At 38.5% G+C, this 10,472-nt stretch overlaps 1 pseudogene; it reads right to left on the bottom strand.

Moving 5' to 3' along the window:
• Positions 1-1,131: 1,131 nt before the first annotated feature.
• LOC150012889 (eukaryotic translation initiation factor 2 subunit 3, X-linked-like) lies at positions 1,132-4,556 on the bottom strand (annotated as a pseudogene).
• Positions 4,557-10,472: the final 5,916 nt, after the last annotated feature.

Raw genomic sequence — 10,472 nt, 5'->3', positions numbered from 1 at the left:
CTGGAAGATCGAACCAGCAACACTTAGCTCGCAGGCCGACGCTCAATCCACTGAGCCAAACCAGCCAGTGGGACATAAAGATATATATAATGAAATATTACTGAGCCATAAAAACAAATGAAATATTGCTGTTTGGGACATAGATAGACTTACAGGGTATTATGCTAAGTAAAATAATTCAAGCAGAAAAAGACAAATACCATATTTCATTTATATGTGGAATCTTAAAAAAAAAAAAAGAAAAGAACAAATAGAACAAAACAGAAACAGACTCATCAGAGAACAAACTGATGGTTGCCAGAGGGGAAGGTGTTGGAGGATGGGTGAAAAATGTAAAGGGGAATAAGAGGTACAGTTTTCTGGTTATTTATTTAAAAAGGAAGTAAGAAGGATAAAATCTATATCATAAGGAAAATGGTCAACATTATCATAATAACTTTATACAGTGACAGATGGTTACTTGACATTGTGGTGATTGCATTGTAACATATATAAATATGAAATCACTATATATACCTGGAACTAATATATTATTGTACATCAACTATAATTAAAAAATAGAAATTATATGGAGTTCTAAAAATAATTACTACTTGTGCACATAATGACTTACTGGCCTATTCTAACTATTCTCAATTCAACGATGTATTATAACACTGTATTTACTTACTGTTTTCAGTAGAAGCTCTTAATACATCCATATACGTAGCTTTCTTACATTAATTTAACTTGATCAAACAATAGAATCCAGAGTTCCTGGAGGAGTGGATAAAATAGCCAATCATATTTATTATCTCTAAGAGCTCTTAATAAAATTGAGTTCATCAGTTAAAAAAGCAAATGGTTATATCAAGAACAGAAATATCAATGCATAATGTTTGTTTACTTTGAAATGGCTTTAGTCACTGTATGACTAGAACTGAAATTTCCACCAAAATATAAATCTCAAAAGTGACAGTTTTATATGAAGTGAAAATTGCAGGAATTATCAAAACCTATTGGGGATAAGATTCATTCAACTATATGCATAATCATCTCAGAATAGGCTCTGTTGTTTTCTAAGTTCTCTGAGTGCAAAAGAGGAAGAAGGATTGCATGATTGCCTGTTTCTCTCTGATCAGTTAAATGACTTTAGCTGCAGGCTATTTCAGAAGGTGGGTGCAAGGACAGTGCAATATTTACAGTACGGCTGCCAGTGAGCAGGTTGAGACATGATTTGGCTTGCTGTGGAATGATGATCTCTGGCTTATCTGGACAAGCTAGCTTGAAACATAGAACCTAAGACAAAAAAAAAAAAAAAAAAAAAAAAAAATCCCCAGGGCCAACTCTTAACCAGTATCTTAAATGTCATCTACTCATAACATAATGTGTGGAATTAGAAAGAAATGCAGAAATGCTCCAGGAAGGAGAAGAGAAAGGAGCAGAGACATTGGCAGAAGAAGAAAGCCCTTTGCAGCAGCTCACAGAGCTGCCATCTGTCCCAGGGGCACTCGGGGCTTCTCACCATACTTGCAACAAAACCACTACTCTACTTTGCAACAAAACCACTACTCTACTGCTCTTGCTTCATGAACCCAGGCACTGTATGAGTTACGTTTTGCCAGTATTGCAGACAGCTCTTGGTAATTGTTAAATGGCATGAACGAACAATCCTGACTCACTAAAAAACAAACAAACAAAAAAATTACACACACACACAGGGGTAAGCAAAAGTAGGTTAAATTACCAGCCATCATTACCTAAAAGATAAATCATAAGAAAGGATACAAAATAATAATGACAATAAGGATGAAAAGAAGACAAATAATACAAATAAATAAAACAATAACTAAAAAAAATAATAATACAAGAATAAACTCTGTTTTATATATTCACAACTATAAACCTACTTTTTCTTACCTCTGTTCATTAGACATCAGAGCCAGGATGAAGCAGGGTGAAAAATAAATTCAGGACAGAAAGAAAATTATCTAATAATGCATGAGGTTGTTTTGGTTCTTGTTGCTGCTAATTAATAAGGATTGATCTTTTTTTGCTCTAAAAGATAATTTTATTTGAACCTATTAATTTCTTTCCACTTAACATTGCAAAGATAAGGCAATATAAATTAGGCAAAAGGTGGCTGGTCTTCAAGAATTTGTGTCTTCAAATTTTTACTTGTACAGTATAACAATCCTTTCAAGCCTGGAGCTACTCAAAGATGAAATATGACTACAAGAAGAAAAACTTTATTTCAGACAGGTTCAGTGGTATGTGTGCTACAGCAAAGTCTGGTTATAGAGAATAGTTTTATTTAAATTGCATTGATATATAAATCAGACTTCTGAACAACTGACTGCTATAGAAACCAATTATTCGGCACAGATTAATTTCTGCTAAAATGCAGGTTCAATCCAACATTATGCCAGTTTTTGCATTTATGGTAGACCCTATTTTAAGTACTAGAGGTTAAATTTTCATCACCAAAAAAATGAGAATAACAGTTACTACTAAGGTAATGAACTGTAAATTCATTCCCCAGTATTGCTTTGAAAATATAGCCCTGGGTTGTTAAGAGAAAATCTGACTTATCTAAATATATTTTTTTAACTGGAATTTTCCAGTCATAATCTACTGTTGGTTTATCACTTCTCTTCTTATTTGACCTCAACCAATTAAACACCAGTGTTTCTCAATTCTTCTACTAAGGACAACTTTTTCTCCTACTTCTGTGCACACAGGATTTGTCAAAATGTTTTTGACCAAATCGGCCTCAACTGCACTAACTTCCTCCTGTAGACAGGGATCCTGTGTTCGCCATGAGCACCTCACTCCTAGACAACTTTTGCACCTTTGCTGCTTTCTTGTCTCCTTCAGTGCATACAGGAAGAAACAGCACTTATTCTTGTATTTTCTTCAAAGCAGGAAAAAGGATATTTCCAATTCTGTGAAGATCTCAGGTAAAGCTCCAACTGCATCAAGAACCTGCCCCATCATTCTGTCAGCCTAGCACAAAGTGGAGTCAATTTTTGTTCCAACACTCATAAGACTTCCTGGAGCAGCATACTGAAGATCATTATATTCCACAAACAAATGAGTTTCCTTCACTATCTTTGGAAACAATTCCAGGTCTGACTTCTATCTCCGGCCCACCTTTACCACTCCTTTTAGAATACTACCACCAGTTATACCCCCCTTAAGGTCATCAACTTCACAGCCAAGTTTGTTAATATCAAAACACCTAATAACAACAAGTCAGGGTTCTGAAGTACTGGAGTTTTCTTTACTCTGTACTCACAGACAATTTTTATATTGTATTTCAGCTGAGTAGAAATTGGAATAATAGCAGTTCTTGCTACTGTACCTTGTACAAATGCCCTTGGCTGGTTTGGCTCAGTGGATTGAGCGTCGGCCTGCGAGCTAAGTGTCGCTGGTTCGATCTTCCAGTCAGGGCACATCAGAGAAGGAAAACTCTGACTCCAAAAAACCTCCGCTGCCTTGCGGCATACCTCTTCAGGGGAAAGGCTAAGGGAGTAAACCCCGACAGAAAATCCGGAGCCAGAGTCCCTAAGGCGGTTTGACGTTGTAGTCAACACCGGCAACTCCTGCGGCGCACCTGAAGCCAAGCTGTATTGACTCCGTCTTTCCCTTGGACCCTTCAGCTGCGAAGAGAGGGGGGGTCTGCTGCATGGGCAACAGCAGACCCTCCATATCACCCTGCCCAGGCTCTGTAGCTTCAGCTTCACTGGAGAGGACACTCCAGCGTCATCGCAAGATGTCGATTCAACACGGGAGGAGACAGATACCGTGTCACTCCCGAGTCGGACTGCACAGCCATTCTCGGCGGTGCAGATAGACTCTTAAGAAGCTACACCATCGTCTCTCGAGACGGACGGCTGCCGACGACCTTGTACAAATGCAAGGATCTGTTCATACTGTTCTTTAGCTTGGTTGTCTTTTACCACATGCACTTTATTTTATATTAAATAGAACCAAAATATGCTTTAGTTTCTTGGTTTCTAAAGCAGTCAGTTGTTCAGAAGTGTGAGGCTGAGGACAAGACTCGTTACATGCAATCAACAGAAGAGCTGCATCCGTCGCTGTTACACTGTTCAGCATAGTAGCCATCAAAATATTGTGGCCAGGACAGTCAACAAAGGAAACATGTCTGACGAATTTGAAGTTCCCTTTGATCTCTGTAGGAAACTCATTTGGGTGTACTACTTCCACAGGACCTATAGTATTCTGGCTGAGGACAACTTGAGTCATCAAGTTTATAAATCTTAGCATTAGCATATCCAAGCTTGATTGTAATATTCCTTTCTGGTTAATTTTGGAATCTGACAGTGTGAACTCCAGAAATAGCTTTTGCAACTGTCGATTTCCCATGAGTGATATGACTGATTACTTACATTAATTGTGGCTTGTCTGCTAATAACTTCGTGTGAAAGTGGCATCAATTTGATAACATCCATGGTGGCAAGATTCTGGAAAGAAAGATGCAGCTGGCCAGAGTCAATCCATCTTCGCACCCCTTGGCCATCTTGCCTAGAGAGAAGATTGATTTTTAACACCATATTTTCAGCATAAAATTGTCTCAACCCATTTAGAATATCATTAGGGTCAATATTGTTCAGAGAGTGTTCTTTTTTGGAGGAAAATGTTAAATTGTTTAGTGCTAATATCATGAGATTTTGACCTACTTATTACTCCTTAATGAACATAAGGCAATAAATTAAAGTCAACATGCCTTCAAAAAATGCTATTGGTTTAGGTTGGTGATATTTTTCCCACCAATTTTCCATTAACACTCCTAATTAAAGCAAACACAGACACACACACACACACACACACACACACACAATCACTGCCTTTTTCAATAATACGGGAGCCTAGAAAATGTGAAAATCTTTCACCACAGAAAGTTAGAAATGCTGGACAAAATGTAGCAAACATTCTGATAAGTGCACAGGTGAATTTCAATAAAGCAAAGGAATTTCCAAGATCTCCAAAACAAAGAAACAGAAAAACAAAGCAGTAAGAGGATGGGAAGGGGAGATTCGGGTATTGGGGGTCAATATTTGGGTCATAAGAGCCACTCATTGATGGAGACAAGACCTTGAGACTCTGAAAACAAGAAATCAGAATTGAACTCCCCACACAGAATCAGATCTATTGAAGAGCTATAAACTGATGGCTAGGAGGTCCTAGAAAATATTGCAAAGATACATGACAATGCATAAGATTGTGCCACTTGCTGCCACAAGTGACTTCAGGTGGGGAAAAACATCGTGTGAGAAAGTCTGCCTTTAAGTTGATTTGGTATTTATTTTAGTTGCATGGTTTGGGTGTCTTTAAGCCAACAAATTAACTAATTATAGTCTGGCAATATTCTTGTGAGGCCTGAAAGGAACAAACAGAAGCAAAATGCTCTGGAGGGATCCACCTAGAACCCAGGCTACACAGGACTTCTATGGAACTCATTTTGCAAAATACAAAAATCAAAAGGCACAATCTTCATGAACAAGTGTCAGCAGAAAAAGAGGTAGCCAGACTAAATTCCTAAGAACTTAAGATGATGTCAGCTCAAATTGTCAAAAAAGATGACAAAGAAGGTGATAAAAACATGATCAAAATGTAAAAATATGTTTTAAAATGTACTCTAGAAACCAAAGTAAAATTATAGAAATGAAAAATATAGTCATTAAAAGTAAAAATCATTGAAAGGTTTAAACAGGTGAACACAACTGAAGAGAACATTAGTCAACTGGATAACAGACCTGAAAAAATACCAAGAATAAGAGAGGGGTGTGGGAAGAGAGAGAGAGAGAGAGGGTGAATATACAAGAGATATTAAATGAAATGGAGTATAGCAGGACTAACATAAAATCTAATATAAGTGTCAGGTGGAAAGAACAGAGAGAATGAGAGAATGAAGGATTGACAGGCAATGTTTGAGGAAAATATAAAGGCTGAAATGTTTACCAAAATTACAGGGATACTTAAATACTTAGATTCTGGAAGTAAAGTAAGATTCAGGCTTGAAAAATTAAAATCATACTGAAATAAATGTAGTGAAACTGCAGAATTCCCGATAAAGTAAAATTTTTAACAACACCTAATGATGAAAGATGGCTAAAAAAGGACACCCATCAGTTAACAGCAGATATGTCATCAACAGCAGCAATAGAAGTCATAAATCAGAAGAAAGAATTACAATATACAGTGAACTATGCCCCTATGATTTTAAAAATGAATTTCTTTTAAGAAGCAAAAAAGAAGTTGAGTCATCTCTTTTCTTGTCAGTGAATACTTGGCAGTAATTCAGTAAATCCACGAATATCCTGGCAACTGAAGGCTGAACCCAACAACTGAAATGAATGTAAAATTACAGGTATTTTCTACTAATTAAGGCTATGTGATTCTATGAAGTGATGTGGTTGGGTTAAGTATCAAGTGGGGAGTTGGAAATGCTTATTGAAGAAATAGCATGTGATAACTAAGTACGGTGCCAGATATTGGGGTCAACTAACCTAGATTTTGGCTATTTAGACCAGGGGTCCCCAACCGCCAGGCCATGGACCAATATTCATTCATGGTCTGTTAGGACTGGGCCACATAGCAGGAGGTGAGCAAAGCTTCATCTGTATTTACAGCCACTCCCCATCACTCGCATTACCACCTGAGCTCCTCCTCCTGTCAAATCAGCAGCAGCATTAGATTCTCACAGGAGCGTGAACCCTACTGTGAACTGCACATGTGAGGGATCTAGGTCATGTGCTCCTTATGAGAATCTAAATCCTGATGATCGGAGGTGGAGCTGAGTAGGTGATGCTAGTTCTGGGAAGCAGCTGCAAATACAGATTTTCATTAACAGAGAGGTTTGACTCCACAGAGACCATAACACATCAATTGCTTACAGACTCATATCAAAACCTATCAGTGAGTGGCAAGTGACAATTAAGCTGTATCTGGTGGCAGGCTTTATAGTGGCAAGTGAGTTGACGTACTTCAATTGTACAGCTGCATCTGGTGGCAGTGGGGTTTTTGCAGTGACAGCAACCAAAGCGAGAGTACGGATTAGACTGGACATAGGCAACACGCTTCGGTGTCACTGTCTCCCATCACCCCCAGGTGGGACCAACTAGTTGCAGAGAAACAAGCTCAGGGCTCCCACTGATTCTGCATTATAGTGAGTTGTATAATTATTTCATTATATATACAATGTAATAATAATAGAAATAAAGTGCACAATAAATGCAACATGCCTGAATCATCCCAAAACCATCTCTCTCGCCACTCAGGTCCATGGAAAAATCATCTTCCACAAAATCAGTTTCTGGTGCCAAAAAGGTTAGGGAGCACTGGTTTACAGTATATTCACAGAATTGTGCTCCAATCTAACTCCAGGGTAGTTTCACCACCCCAAAGGAATCCCCATATCTTAGCAACAGCTCCTCATTTTCTCCTTCTCCTAGTCACTGGAAACCACAATTTCACTTTCTGTTTTCATGGAATTGCCTGTTCTGGACATTTCATATAAAAATAATTATATAATATGTTGCCTTTTGCGTAAGGCTTCTTCTCCTTAGCTTAATATTTTCAAGGTTCACGCTGTTGCATGTGTCCATACTTTGTTACTTCTTATGCTGAATGATACCACATTTTGTGTATCAATTTGTCATTTGTCTATACAAATGTATGTGGGGGTATTGCATAAAGCTTCCATGCCCTCTTCAGCATACCACCTCTCAGCTCCTCAGTATGTTCACCAACTCAGAAGCTCTCTAAACCTCATTGTTCAGAGGTTTGTATGGCCTGCATAGACATGATTGATTAAATCACTGGCCAGTGGTGATGAACTCAATCTGCAGAGGCCCTCTCCTCGCCTGAGGAGATCATGGCTTGATCTTCCTAGTGAGTAGTCCCTACTCGAAAGCTATCTAGGAGTCCCATCCACAACTCATTTCTTTAGCATACAAAAGATACTCATCACTCAGGAGATTTCAAGGAAATCTGTGCCTGAAAGCAAGGAGGAGGGAGCAAAGACCAGATATATTTCTTCTTATACCACAATATCATATAGTAATATTTGATTTTTGAATCCTGGAAATATAGTAGGTACAAAATTTCTAAATTAAATTTAAAATCATGCAGCTGAATTTTCTGTTTTTCCTAGTATCTTGATGTACCAGCATGTCTGAGACCTTGCACAACACCTGCCATCTTTCTTCCAACTGGAACGATAACACCTATAAAAACAATTCCAATAAGTCCCTTATAGGTTGTCATTACCTTCTATCCACAACTTATCACAAAGGCATTGCCTGTCCTATGTTGCATAATGGTGCATCCTTGACTAATTTCAAGATAGCACTAACTATCTTTTTTAAAGTATTGATTATGCTGTTACAGTTGTCCCAATTTTTGCCCCTTAGCACCCCTTTGCCTTATATCTCCCTTCCCTCCAGCAATCCCCACCCCTTAGTTCATGTCCATGAGTCATGTGTGTAAGTTCTTTGGCTTCTCCCTTTCCTATAACACCCCCCTGTCTATTTTGTACATACAAATTATGCTTCTTGATCCCTGCACTATTTCCCCATTTCTCCCCTTTCCCCCTCCCAGGTGAAAACCCTCCAAATGATCTCCATATCTATGATGCTGTTCGTGTTATGGTTGCTTGCTTAGTTTGTTTTTGTTTTCATTTTTTAGGTTCAGTTGTTGACAGTTTTGAGTTTGTTGTCAGTTTTGAGGTTGTTATTTTAATGTCCATGGTTTTGATCTTCTTTTTTTTTCTTAAATAAGTCCTTTTAATATTTCATGTAATAGTGGGTTGGTGATGATGAATTCCTTTAGCTTTACATTGTTAGAGAAGCACTTCATCTGCCCTTCCATTTTAAATGATAGCTTTGCTGGATAGAGTAATCTTGGTTGTAGGTCCTTGCTTTTCATCACTTTGAGTAATTCTTGCCATTCCCTTCTTGCTTGCAAAATTTCTTTTGAGAAATCAGCTGACAGTCTTATGGAAACTCCTTTGTACGTAACTCTCTGCTTTTCTCTTCCTGCTTTTAAGATTCTCTGTATCTTTAATCTTTGGCATTTTAATTATGATGTGTCTTGGTGTGGGCCTCTTTTCATCTATCTTGTTTGGGACTCTGTGATTCCTGAACTTGCATGCCTATTTCCTTCACTAAATTAAGGAAGTTTTCTTTCATTATTTTTTCAACTAAGTTTTCAATTTCTTGCTCTTCCTCTTCTTCTTCTGGCACCCTTATGATTTGGATGTTGGTATGTTTAAAGTTGTCCCAGAGGTTCCTAAGCCTCTCCACTTGTTTTGCATTCTTGTTTCTTCTTTCTGTATTGGTTGAATGTTTATTTCTTTCTTTTTTTCCAAATTGATTTGAATCCTGGCTTTCTTCCCTGCTCTGTTGATTTCCCATGGATTATTCTTTATTTCACTTAGTGTAACCTTCATTTCTTCCTTTATTTTTTTTGCTGTACCTTGTGAGTTCTCTGAGTATCCTTATCACCAGTGTTTTGAACTCCGCATCTGAAAGGTTGGCTCAGTTTCATTTCATTCTTTTTCTGGGGTTTTGTTCTGTTCTTATTCTGGGCCGTATTTCTTTGCTCCCTAAATTTGGCAGCCTCCCTGTGTTTGTTTCTGTTTATTAGGTGGAGCTGCTTTGACCCCCTGTCTTAGCAAGACCTATGTAGCAAAGGCGCCTGTAAATTGTGTGGGGTGAAGCCTTAGGTTATTGTCAGGGTGGAACTACCTGCTTCACCACTTGTGGCTTTGTTTGTGGTGGGTGACTCAGAGAGGAGACAATGCCATTGCCTGGCTTCTAGCAATTTGCCTGGCTCTTACCCCATTTCCAGTTACTTTACCTATTTCCCATATATGATTGGCGCCCTTCCAGTTGCTGTCCTGGGGTTTGCATCTATTTTAAGACCCTATGGGCCCTTTAAGTGATGAAAATCCAGCATTTTCTTCCACCACCCAACCCCATTGGATTTTACAGTCAGAGGTAATGAGGGTTTATCTTCCAGGTGCTAGAACCCTGGGTTGTGCTGTCTAGCTTGGGACTGGGATCACTCACTCCCAAGTTATCCCTCCTGATTTTTATCCACCACACATGAATGTGGGACTATCTATTCTGCCACCATCGCTTGTCTGAGCCACACTACCTCTCTGCTCCGTCTCCATGACTCCACCCCTCTTACCCATCTGGATGAATGTGGTTTCTTTAAATCCTTGGTTGTTGGACTTCCATATAGCTAGATGTTATGATGGTTCTCATTGTTATTTGTTTTTCAGATCTGGTTGTAATTCTTTCTATGGTTGCACAAGGAGGTGAAGTATGTCTATATACAGCTCCATCTTGACTGGAAGTCCAGCACTATCTATCTTGGACTACCACTTGAGAAAGAGCAAATTTTCTCTACCTAGGGAAAATATAATGCTAGGTTGCCTGCCTCTTAATGTTCTAACACAT

The sequence above is a fragment of the Furipterus horrens genome, unplaced genomic scaffold, assembly GCF_987537825.1.
Source record: "Furipterus horrens unplaced genomic scaffold, mFurHor1.1.pri manual_scaffold_4, whole genome shotgun sequence".
Lineage (NCBI taxonomy): Eukaryota > Metazoa > Chordata > Mammalia > Chiroptera > Furipteridae > Furipterus > Furipterus horrens.
The sequence above is the reverse complement of the archived record's forward strand: the minus strand, read 5'-3'. Positions and strand labels throughout refer to the sequence as shown.